The sequence below is a fragment of the Nannospalax galili genome, unplaced genomic scaffold, assembly GCF_000622305.1.
Source record: "Nannospalax galili isolate Female #2095 unplaced genomic scaffold, S.galili_v1.0 scaffold936, whole genome shotgun sequence".
Lineage (NCBI taxonomy): Eukaryota > Metazoa > Chordata > Mammalia > Rodentia > Spalacidae > Nannospalax > Nannospalax galili.
The window spans coordinates 1,687,068-1,699,999 of NW_008337142.1; the positions used below are offsets into that span (position 1 = coordinate 1,687,068).

Genomic DNA, 12,932 nt, shown 5'->3' on the forward strand with positions numbered 1-12,932 from the left:
ACTCCTAACAATTCCATGACTTTCTCCAAACAGTGCCACCATCTTACCTCCAGTGTTCAAATACCTGAGCCTATAGGGATCACTTCTCATTCAGTCCTCCACAGTTTTATATACTTTTTTGCATATCTTCAAGGAGGTCAGTTGTCTATGAGGGGTCAAGGGACAAAGACATTTTCTTAGATCTCGAATGGATCACAGTTGCATGGATGATAATCTCTTTCCTCAGTAGGCCATATCCAAAATGGCATTGTTGTACTGTTTCTCTCAAGTGATTATCTAGGATTAAATGAGTTGGTACACACTCTTCTCAGATCTTGTGGCACATGGAGTGTTGGGTTAATATATTTGGCATTTGACTCTGAAATGACATAAAAATGTGACTGATTTATAGATGAAACACCAACTTTCAACTCAAATGAAAATATGTGGTGGAAACTTCGAACATAATTGAGTGAGTCTTTGCAATGTCTGAGTAGTGTTGTGAACTAACAGATGTAGTACAGGGAACTGGTAGGGACTGTAAAGAAAATAGCAGACTTGTTATTACTGGGAGTCCTGCAGTAGTAGTGGGCTCATATAGATGATATCATTTGGATGACATGAGTGTGATGGCATCATTTCTTATGTGTCAATGATATATTCATTTTGCTATATTTTGATAGGAGAAACACAATTTGCAATATCATACATAGAGAACAGCACTGAGGTGAATGAGTTCATACTCTTGGGATTAACTGACAACCCAGAGCTACAAGTTCCCCTATTCATAATGTTCACCCTCATATATCTCCTCACCATCACTGGGAACCTGGGCATGATCCTGTTGATATGGCTGGACTCCTGTCTCCACAGCCCCATGTATCTTTTCCTCAGTAACCTCTCTCTGGATAGACTGTGTTTACTCCTCATCTATGCCTCCTAAGGTGATGTCTGGGTTTCTCACAGGGGACAAAGTCATTTCCCATAGAGGGTGTGTTGCTCAAATGTTCTTCTTTGTGTCTTTTGCCAGTGTTGACTGTTTCCTATTTGCTGTCATGGCATTTGGCTGTCATGCTGCAGTCTGTAAGCCTTTACCTTATACCGCCACCATGACTGCCAGCATGTGTGCTCACATGGTGGTCAGCTGCTATGTCTGGGGCTTGATGGAGTCTGATATTCACACTGGGTTCACCTTCTCCCTCTCCTTCCATTCGAATGTGGTTCATCACTTTTTCTGTTATAGCCCCCCAGTCCTGGCCCTTTCCTGCTCTGATATTTATGTGAATGAGGTTCTGCTCTTTATCTTAACTTCCTTCAATGTCTTTTTTGCTCTCATAGTCATCATGACCTCCTATGTGTTCATAGTCATTGCCATCCTGAGGTTTCACTCAGCTGAAGGTCGGGAGAAAGCTTTCTCCACCTGTGCCTCCCACCTCACTGCTGTGACCATGTTCTATGGAGCTGTCATATTCATGTACCTGCAGCCCAGTTCCAGTCATTCAATGGACAATGATCAAATGCCATCTGTGTTCTATACAATAATAATTCCCATGTTAAACCCAGTTGTCTACAGTCTAAGGAATAAAGAGGTTAGTAATGCTTTCAGGAAGGGCGCTGACAGGATGAAGACTCTGCTTGGAACCTAACGTTAATTAATAAATGTTAAAATTTGTTAGATTAACTAGTTTTTATTATTGTGTTAAAATTTAGCAGCTTAAGACAATGCTCTAGTCTCCTAAATAGCCATGTGAGCAGGGCGTTTCTGTTATTTTGATCTGTACTCACCCATGAGGTTGTATATATTCTGTAAGTTCAGCTGAGGTTGAAGGTCTAAGATAATTTCACTAATTTATGACATTACCTTGGATATTCCTTGGGTTTATTGTATCCATCTCCACATTATCTTTTATACCCCAGTGACTGGACTCACTTGTTTGCATGACATCATCAGGACAATATTTCTAAGGTCTGAAAGTAAAAGTGAAAGACTTCTTGAAGTCTCAACCCACAGATAAATTCACATTTTTTTGGTCTTTTTGAGACAGGGTCTCCCTGTAGCCCCAGCTTTCCTGGAACTCGCTATGTAGACCTTGAACTCACAGTGATCTGCCTGCCTCTGCCTCCCGAGTGCTGGGACTAAAGGCGTGCACCACCACACCGGCCACATTCACATTTTTTATACTATCCCATCTTAGTTAATGTAAAGAAAATGTCTGACTTACCATTATGTTTAAAGAATTACCAATTCTTGAGAAAGGAGAAGCTGAGAATTTGTGCTCATATGGCGATTCTTGTAATATTATATTAGGGTTAATTTAGAATAACTGGGGTAAAATACTAAAAAAAGAAAGCAAAATATAGAGTAATTATTTATTTTCCAAACAGCAATCGCTAATGTAGTATTGTAAAAATAAACCATCCCGTCAGTGGTGAAAACACTGCCATTTTGGAATGATAGTTCCATTCAAACCACAGACATATTTATATTAAAAAAAAACTTCACAGGACCCAATTTCTTCTTCTTGAAATTTGAGTTTACTTTGTGTTCCTTTTATCTTAAGCAAGTTAATCCATGTAAACACTAGGAAAAGCTGTACATATTACTTGCTACATGTGCAAAAATTTTTCTTAATAATAGCAGTGGCTCTTAGCTTATTTATAAAAAATAATACTGATTTGGATGACTGTTTTATCATCACTTATGGGTCATGATTTTTTATTTGTAAAACATCATGTTAGAATGAACTGCCTTAAAGTAATTCTCAAGCACCCATCTAAAACCAATTAGTATAGCATTTACTTGATAGAAATTTGATGAATCTCACAGCATATATTTATTCATGTATAATAATGAATATATCTTATTTATATATAAAACACATTAGGTAGAATATTGTTCTTTACTATGTTATAATAAATACAAATATACTCATGATTTCAATTTTTCACTGAATTTCTTCTAAGAGGAACTTTAGGAAAGCTACTGACATAATGTATATGGAACAATGTAGAATACAATGAATAAACTAGATAAAAAAATCTATTCTCATGAAAATATCAATGAAATACATGTGCGATCTCTTCTGCCTGAATTCTTCAACTGAGTCTCATCTCAGGTATCATTGGGAATGTTGTTTCAGAGCTTTAAGGAGCTTTTTGTGGAGGAATAAGACGTATTTCTTCAGCAGTTGATTCACCAAGAAAAGAAAACACACTGCTTGTGAGGTATGAGTAAGAACCTTAGTAGGCACATGAACATAAAGAAAATTCAGGTGAGGTTTCTTCAGAGTTTTCCTGTGGTATGCACCAACATTCAGACAGATGAATAACACTTTCTAAATAATGATTCATCTCATATCTTCCTATTTTGAGAAGAAGAAAATTTTGGAGAATTTAGAAATTATGCTTAAATTATAAATGGAAAGCTAAATTCCAAGAGTGGATATACGGCCCCTGCTTTAGTTTGCTTTCTGTTTCTGGAATAAACACCATGATCAAAAGTAATGTGGAGAAGAAAGGGTTTATTATCTTACACCATTCATCCTTGAGGGAAGTCATGATAGGAACTCAAGGCAGGAACCGGAAGGAAGGAACTGACTTCCTTCTCTAGCCTGTGCTCAGCCTGTTTTCTTAGACAACCCAAGACCACCTGCCCAGGGATGGCACCACCCACAGTGGGATGGACCCTCCCATATCACTCAACAATTGAGAAAATGTCTCACAGACATGGCCACAGGCCAATCTGATAGAGGAAATTTCTCAACTGAGGTTCTTTTCTGCCAGGTGTTTCTTTGTGTCAAGTTAACAAAAAACAAACACAAAAAAACGACAACAGCACAGGCTCCAAGTTTACACAATCTTTGCTACCTCAGATTGATGTATGCTTATGGAATTCTTTAATCATTCTGTCACTTTATGTCCTTTATTATTATTTATTTATTATTAATTTATTTACTTTTATTTTGTGACCCAGTGCCTTGTACATAGCAGGCATGATCCTTATAGCTGTATTAAATTCCCAGTCCTGATTTTTATTATTTATTTGTTTGACATTAAATTATCTTTTATTTTTACTGATCTTTTGTGCATTTCATATAATAGATCTTAATGAAATTTAGACCCCCTTCCCCCATCTGCACCCCCATAGACCCTCCCCCAATTTTCATGCATTCTGTCATATATGTTAAGTCTTATCTGGTCAAGCATTTGTACCCAAATGTCCCTTGGTACAAGTTCATCATCTGGAGTCTAGTCAGTCTATCTGGAGTCACTCTCTTAAAGAAGGTCTACTCCATGTAGTAGTCACTGTGCCAATACTTCTTTGGCTAGAGATGGGGCCTGCTGCTGGTTTTATGCTGGGTTTTTGTCTGACTAAATTAGCTTGGGTTTTGTGCATGCTGACACCATTGTTTCAGTTTCATGTGAGCAAGTTCCCAGAGGCTTGAAAGTATCTGTTTCCTTATGTTCATACAGCAACCCTGGCTCTTACACTCTTTCTGACCCTTCTTCCACAACGGTTCCTGAGCCATGGGTAGGAGAGTGTTAATATAGGGATTCTTTCTGGGGACATGCACTATGCAGCATCTTATTCTCTAACATTTGGCCAGATGTGGCCATCTGTGTGTATCAAACTCTGCTGTATAAGGAAACTTTGCTGGTGAGAGTTGAGGAATGTATTAATACTCATTCTACCCTCATTTTCCTGATTTCCCCCTTGGCAACTGTAGGGACTAAGGTTTGCTTTGCTTAGTGGGGGACCTACTGGCTTCAGGGCAGAGGGTCTTATTGGCAACAAAGTCATGAACTCTGGAACCTGTGTCTTCCCAACGGGACAATTTATTTTAAAATTCAGATGGTTTTTATACATCCCAAGGAACTAGCAGTCACATGGGATATGACAGTCACATACAAAGATTTAGGGTACAAAGAAACAGGACATTTAGTCTGTTAGTTGGCGCCAGAAGGATTCTTAAACTTTTACTCAAGGTTATCAATGCCCATCCAGTAACTTATTGGCCACAATGCTTTCTTTCTTAGAGATAAGATCATGGTGAACTTTTGGCTTTTAACTCAGGAGTAAACCTTTAACCTGGCCTAACCTCTTAGCTAAGGATAGCTGAGTTATTTGTTCAGGACAAGGAGATGAGCTAAGGGTTGTTGACCAAGAGGCTTTCGGACAGAGCAGGGAGCCTGCACTTTTATGACTGGGCCGCTTCCTCCTGCCAGTCTAGCAGTGTTCTGCAAGACAGGGATTTTCAGAGCCACTGTTTTCAGTGCCCCTCCCTTTAGCAGAGAATGCAGCCTAGACCTATAAATTTTAGGCTCACCTCACCCTAGGGCCTGGAATCCTGGTTTCCTACAGGCAACATTATTTCCTACCATCCCCTTCTCTCAGGTGCTTTCTTTCCATTTACCTCCATGCCCCCCTTCCAATTTCCTGGTTCCTCCTGTTAGATCAAGATACATACTCATATATAAGAGATTGGTGCTAAGATCGAGGAAGGAAAGATACATCATAAAGGAGGAAGATATGTCACTTGCTTCTTCATTTAGTATAACAGTTTCTAATTACAATCACTTACCTGAAAATTCCATCTTTTCTTACTGCTGAGTAGAACTCCATTGTGTAAATGTACCACTTTTTTTTTATCCATTCATCAGATGAGTTGTTTCCATTTCTTTGCTATTGTGAAAAGAACAGCAACAAACATGGATATACAGGTATCTCTACAGTAGGATGGATATACAGGTATCTCTACAGTAGGATGAGACCTTTGGGTATATATTAAGAAGTAGTATAACTGGATCATATGATAGATTCATTTTTAGGTATATTTATAATTTTTATTTTATGTGTATGCTTGTATTGCCTGTATGTAGGTAATTGCATCCATGTCATGCAATGTCCACGGAGGTCAGAAGGGGCTGTTGTATCCCTGCTACTGGAGTTATGGACAGTTGTTAGCTGCCATGTGGGTGTTGAGATTTGAACCTGGGCCTTCTGCAAGAACAGCCAGCGTTCTTAACCACTGAGCCATCTCTCCAACCCTCATTTTTAGTTTTTAAGAGTCCTCCACATAGCTGTCCATAGTGATGGCAAGAGTTTGTATTCCCACCAGCAATGAATGAGCACTTCCCTTTCTCTACATCTTTGCCAGTATTTGGTGTCTTTAGTTCTCCTGATCTTAGCCAGTCTGAATGGGGTGTTAAAATCTTAAAGTGGTTTTGATTGGCATATCTTTAATTATTAAGAAGATTGGGCACATATTAAGGTGTTTCTTAGCCATTTTTATTTCTTCATTTGAGAATTCTCTGTTAAGGCCCTATTCACCCCTTCTTTTGTAAATTTTTATTGAATTTTTGTACATTTAATACAGAACATCTTAATCATTTTTATACCCCTTCCCCATTGGCACCCTCCCATAGCATCCCCCCACTGGATTTCATGCATTCTGTCATTTGTGTTAAGGTCAATATAGTTAAGTTAGTGTTCTCCGATCTTTCTCAGTGCAAGTTCATCCAGTGAGGTCTATTCAGCCTATCTATAGACTCTCCCTTTAAGAAGATCAGTTCTTCCTGACCCAGGAGTAATCAGATGCCAATAGTTCTTCAGCTAAGAATGAGGCATGCTGCCCATTCACAGAGTTATATGCTGGGTTCTTGTCTGTTTGAGATTGTGTGGATCTTGTGATTGCTGACACCACTGCAGTAGGTTCATATGAACAAGGTCCCAGGAGTCTGTAGGGCTTTATTTCCTTATGATCATGCACCTCCTCCCTGGCTCTTGCAATCTTTCAGTATTCTCTTCCTCATTGGTCCCTGAGCTCTAGGTAGGTGGAGTTCAATATATGAGTACTGTCCGAAGATCCACACTCTGCACACTCTTATTATCTATGCTTTAACCATTTGTGTCATTTTGTGGTCATGGCCCTTTGTTGCATGAGGGAGTTTCATTGATGAGAGTTGAAAGGTGCATTAGTATTCTCTCTACCCCTTGTTCTACTATGTTCCATGAGTCTTAGGAGTAGAGGTTCCATTGTAGATATGCCACTTAGGGGTGGGCATTTCACAGACAATCTCTCTGTGTGATAAGTTGTGGAACTCTGTAATTGTCTCTGTTGTAAAAGAAGCTTCTTTGATGAGTGGTGACTGTGTTTTTTTTTTTTTTTTTGTAAATATAAGAAATTGCATTTGTTTAGGGATGTGACAGCCTTGGGGTTTTCTCTAAGATCTGCGACCTCTTCAGCTAAGTGTATTTGGCTAGGTTTACAGTACCACACATGAGTTTCCTCCCACCGATTAGGCTTTAAATCAAATTAGGTAGCTGTTAATTACCCCCAAGATAAAAGTGACTCTTCTTCCCCAATATAGTTTTCTGTGCCAGTCATTGTTGTGGTTGTTAGGCCTTAAAACCAGGGTTGTACCATTGATTTATGTTCTCCCTTAGCCACTTGCATAGTGCTCTCTAAAACTATGATAGCTAACCTGCAGGGAAAGTGGTTTCCAGGTCAGTTCTAGCACCATTGCTCCAAATCCTGTGTCTAAAGAATTTCTTGTGTTCAACAATAGGGTCTTATCTTCAAGTTCTGGGACTGTCAATCAAGGACTGTGGCAATAGCCTGTCTAACTTTGGGAGTCTCTTGTACTACCCTGACTAAGAACTCAAAGGGAGCTTTCTCTTGTCTTGAACTGTTTCTTGCTATGTAGCCTTCAGTTATACACATGGGCTCATGAAGAGATATTGTATGTGTAATTTTCAGTAGGTTTTTGGCCTATTATGATTCTCTATGCTTTTTATACTAGCTAGGCATTATTTTCTCTCCTCCCTCTCTTCCCATCTAGCCATCCCTTCATGCCTCCCCAGATAAAGTATCCCCATTTCCCCAATTTATCCCTTGATAATACATGTCTCCTATAGTACCTCATCTCTTAAGCTCCTTCTCCTACTTAGCCCCATAGTTCCTTGTATAACTCTCTCTCCTCTCCCATATAAACATCCCATTTCCCCACTTTCCCCTTAGTAACACTTATCTCCTACTGTTCTTGCTCAGGTTCCTTCTTTCCCTTTACATCCTTGGTACCTTTCCATTTTCATGACTCCTGCAGTGACATCAGAATATGTACTCACATATAACGATTTGGTGCTAAAATTCACAAATGAGGGAGAACATATATCGTTTTGTTTCTGAGTCTGTGTTACTTCACTTAGTATAACAGTTCCTAGTTCCATCCATTTACCTGTAAATTCCATGATTTTGTCTTTCTTTACCATTGAGTAGAATTCCATTATATAATGTAACACATTTTCATTATTCACTCATCAGTTAAGAGACACTTAGGTTGCATCCATTTTTTAGCTATTGTGTAAAGATCAGCAACCAACATGGATGTACAAGTATTTCTGTAGTAGGATGAGTCCTTTAGGTATATGCCATGGAGTGGTATAAGCAGATCATATGGTAGTTTCCTTTTTAGTTTTTATAGACTTCTCCACTACTTTTCAGGGGTCGCACAATTCTGAAGTCCTACCAGCAGTGAACAAGCATTCTCCTTCCCACATCCTCTCCAACATTTGGTATCATTTGTTCTCTTGATTTGCAATCTGAGTGGAATAAGACAAAATTTAAAAGTGGTTTTATTTTGCATTTCCCTAATTAATAATGCTGTTGAACACCTTTTAAGATGTTTCTTGGCCATTTTTATTTCTTCTTTTGAGAACTTTCTGTTCAGATCCTTAGCCCATCTTTTAATTGGGTCACTTACTTTCTTGATTCTTTGTATTTTGAGTTCTTTATATAATCTGGATGTTAAACTTCTGTCAGATTCCTTGCTGATGAAAATTTTCTCCCACTCTTCACTTCCCTGGTTGAATGTAAGACTCCATTGCTGAAGACAGGGCATCCTTCGGGCACAGGAGTTGGAGAAATGGAGCTGGAACTGACCTGGAAGCCCCCTCCCTGAAGACTAGCTCTTATAGTTCTGGAGTATGCTATGCAAGCTTCTATGTGAGAAAATCAACCGATGGTTCAACCCCTGCTTTAAAGTCTAATAACTACAACAGTGACCCAGTGAGTGACACAACAAACTGTAGTGTTGCAATAGTAGCACTTGTACCTTGGGGGTGATCAACATTTATTTGGACTTAGTGCCCTCTCATAAATCCTAGAAAAAATCCCAATAGTCTTGTCCAGTTTTGAACCATTTAAGCAAAAATTAATCACTGATATGAGAAGATACATGCCATCCTATGCAACCTGCTCCAGTTAATGAATGTTGTGGTTCTGTGCCATCTTGCATGTGCCCTCTTCTCTTTAAATTACTGCAATGTAACAGTTTTTTAAGGAGCCAATTTCACAAACAAGGGAACTGAGAAACAGAAGGGTTATCGAGTCTATATCCAGGAACTTAAGGGAAATCATACTCCTATGGGAAAACATGATTTACATGAGGCTTCAAATTATTTTCCATGATTCCTCTCATGACTCTGCCTGATGGTCTCCAGAATAATGAGTGCTGAACATCTTCTGAAGATGTGTTCTCATGAAGGAATAAACATAGTTGTGAAAGTATCACTTATGCATTTTGCATTTCCTTTGATATTTCATACAGGAGTCGTACAGGGTCATATGGTTGTTTGTTTCCAGTTTTTTTGATGAACTTCCGTGCTGTTTCCCATAGGGACATGCTAATTTACCTTAATATCAAAAATGTATGATAGTTCCTTTCTCACACATCTTTGCCACAATCATTGATTAATTGACTGAAAAAGAATCCATGTGAGTAGCATGAAGTATAATCTCATGATGGCTAAAGATGAACATTTCTTCAAATATTTATTGATCATTTGTATGTGTTCTTATAAGAGATAATTTTTCCATTTATTTATTGTGTGACTTTTGTTGTAATTTTTGAGTTTTTCTTATACTCTGGATACTTTCCTCTGTTAGATGAAGACATCATATACATTTCCTCTCAGTCTATAGGCAGGGCAGTTTCTGCACTGATTGTTTCCTTTGCAATGTAGAGATTTTAAAATTTGACATAACTGCCTTTCAAATAATTATCTCTTATTTGTTAGGCTTTTTGAGACAGGGTTTTCCTGTAGCTCCAGCTGGCCTAGAACTTGCTATGTAGACTAGGGTGGTCCTTGCCTCCTCTCAAGTGCTGTAATTAAAGTTATGGGCCACCACATCCAGTTCTCATTTATTTCCCAAGCTGCTGGAGTCTTTTCTATGAAGTCATTGGCTTGTCAATATCCTTGCTTCTGCTGTATGTCTTAGTAGTTTCTATATTTGAGTCATACATTAAGTTCTTTTCCTAGTTTTGAGTTGACTTTTATACAGATAAGAGAGAACATTCTATTTTCATTTTTCTACATTTGGATGTTGTTTCTCTTGCATCATTTGTTGAAGAGCCATCTGTTCAAAGTATATATTTTGGACACTTTAAGACTCAGACATTGGTATATGTGTATATTTCTTTTTGGACCTTTTCTTCTGTTTCACTGGTCTGCATTCCATTGGGATCTATTGTAACAAGTCTCTTTTCATCTCTTGTTATTGTGGCTCTGCAGTATGTCTTGAAATAAGGTATCATGTTGTCTCCAGAGTTACTCAATTTTTTTTTATCAAAAGTTGCTTTGACTATTTAGAGTAGTTTGTGTTCTCATATGATTTTAGAATTTGTTTCTTAACTGTATGAAGAATTCTTTTCATCATCATGATCAGCATATGTGTGTGACACCTGCACACCTAAGCTATTGTGACTATTCTGTCTCTGGACTCTCTCCAGGTAACTCCCAATAGGCTAATTAGTAAAGAAAGCATATGAATACACACAATGAGTTTTATTTAACCAAAAATAAGAAAGGCAGGAAAGCTAATACTATAGATAATTGGGTTAAGTGACATAAGCCAGACTCAGAGAGACAATGCCACTTGCCTTCTTCATATAGTGACTCTAGAGTAAGAATAATGCAACTTTGAATATTGTCTACATTTGGTCTTCTGCATTTGAATGACTGAAAACTCTACCCTAGAACAGGGCATGACTGACAAAAGCTGCCCCCTGCTTCTCCTGCCCAGCCTGCAGACATCTTCAACAGTCTTTTCTTCCCTAAGTAGTTGCTTACTGCTGCTATAACCCGAGTTGGGACCAACTGGGTATACTTGTCTGTAAATATAAGCATTAATATTTCCCATATGGTAAGAAGTTTCATTTGTTTAGAGATATGGCAGAGATAGGGTTTACTCTAGGATCTATGACCTCTTCAGCCATGTTTATTTGACTATGTTTGAGTTCACTCCCATTGATATTAAGTCCAATTAGGTAGCTGTTGATTACTCCCCAGATAACAGTGCCACTACTGTGTCTCTATAATTTGTTGTGTTGGTCATTGTATTATTGTGTAAATAAAATTAAGATTTACTGTATGAAATGCACAGACATTCAATAAAAATATAGGTTGAAAAGTGGAAGAAATAGTTCCAGAGAATGTAAACACATGAGTGGTTTTCCTCAATGATCTAATGACGTAGGTCTCCACACATTTAATTGCCTCTTTTCCAGGTGACTAGCATGAGACACTGTGGTTTTCCTCCTGGGCACCTATTCCAGGTGCACTTCATGCATATATAAATCCTCTGGATCCCAGACACTGTTGTCTAGCTTCCAACATGAATCTACATGACATCGAACAGCTCAAGAGCCAAAGGCCATTTGGTGTTCACTTATTGATCTTGATATAGAAGTTTACCTTCTGCTAAGTAATCTTATTTCATACTTTCATATTTCCATGAGCCTTTGACAAAGCCTGACTCAAAGAAATCCCCAGTTAAAATCGATATTCATGCTAACAACAAAGTGCTTCTCTTAGAACTTTGCCACTTCAGAGTGCGCACAGAGATCCTAGTACATTTCTTCACAGCAGCCCTGTATGACAGGTTGGAGAATATTCTATAATTACCCTTTTCTTGTACCATCCTGTCTCGGGAGAACTGCACTGTTTGTGAGCATTCATTAAGAAATAACTTCTTTAAGGGCTCTTTCCTTCTTTGTGTAGGACTTTCAATTGGATTCCAAGTGACACTGTCACCTTCCTTAGTTCAGTCCTGTCTGATTTGTTCAGACTATGGAATATAAGACATGCTGTATAAAGACACAAGGAAAACTTCCTTCCCATGGAGTATTCAGAATTTAACATCCTTGCATCTAATATCTTTCTGAGTTCATGCCTTTTACTTTTGAGTCCAGATGAAACAGCGGCTTCACTAACAGAAGAAAGAGGAAAAATTTTAAGATAGTAGAAGATTGCATTACTCTCACTATCTAAAAGCTCTGTCCTGAGGACACTATTTAGAACATGGAGCACAATCAGTAAGTATCTGTTGACACAATGAGCAAAAAAAAAATGAATGAATGAATGAATAAGATGTATCTATGAATGACCAGTGACCTGTTTATTGATCATATTGTGAATGTGTGTTCCAATGTCTCTAAAGCAATAGTCATGTATAACTTTGAAAAGATTCATTTTTGGCTATTGATCAAGTGTTCTGTGAATATGAAATTTATATCCAGAAGTAAAATTTACATTGTGGCATGCAACATACACACAATGCACACAGATGCTCGGACAGATATCTACAAGAAAAAAACAATTCCATGGAACCCCATACCTCTGTTCTTTTGAGATTCACTTTTCCTTTCTGATCCTTTTGTCTTCAATCAGATGATGTTTGCAAACACTAAACAGAGGAGGTGTACACACTACCTGCTACTTGTGTGAGAAATTATTACTAATAAGAACAGTAGTGTTTAACTTAAAAATTTTAAATGCTAGTTTGAACCATTTCACTATCCTCTAATGACTATGACTTTTCATTTGTAAAATACTGTATTTTAACAACATGTCATAAATTAATTCTCATAAACCCACCTAGGGGCTGGTGATA

The 12,932-nt window shown here is 38.1% G+C and overlaps 1 pseudogene; it reads left to right on the forward strand.

The window, feature by feature from the left end:
- The first annotated feature begins 631 nt into the window (after positions 1 to 631).
- LOC103733413 lies at positions 632 to 1,625 on the forward strand (annotated as a pseudogene).
- Positions 1,626 to 12,932: the final 11,307 nt, after the last annotated feature.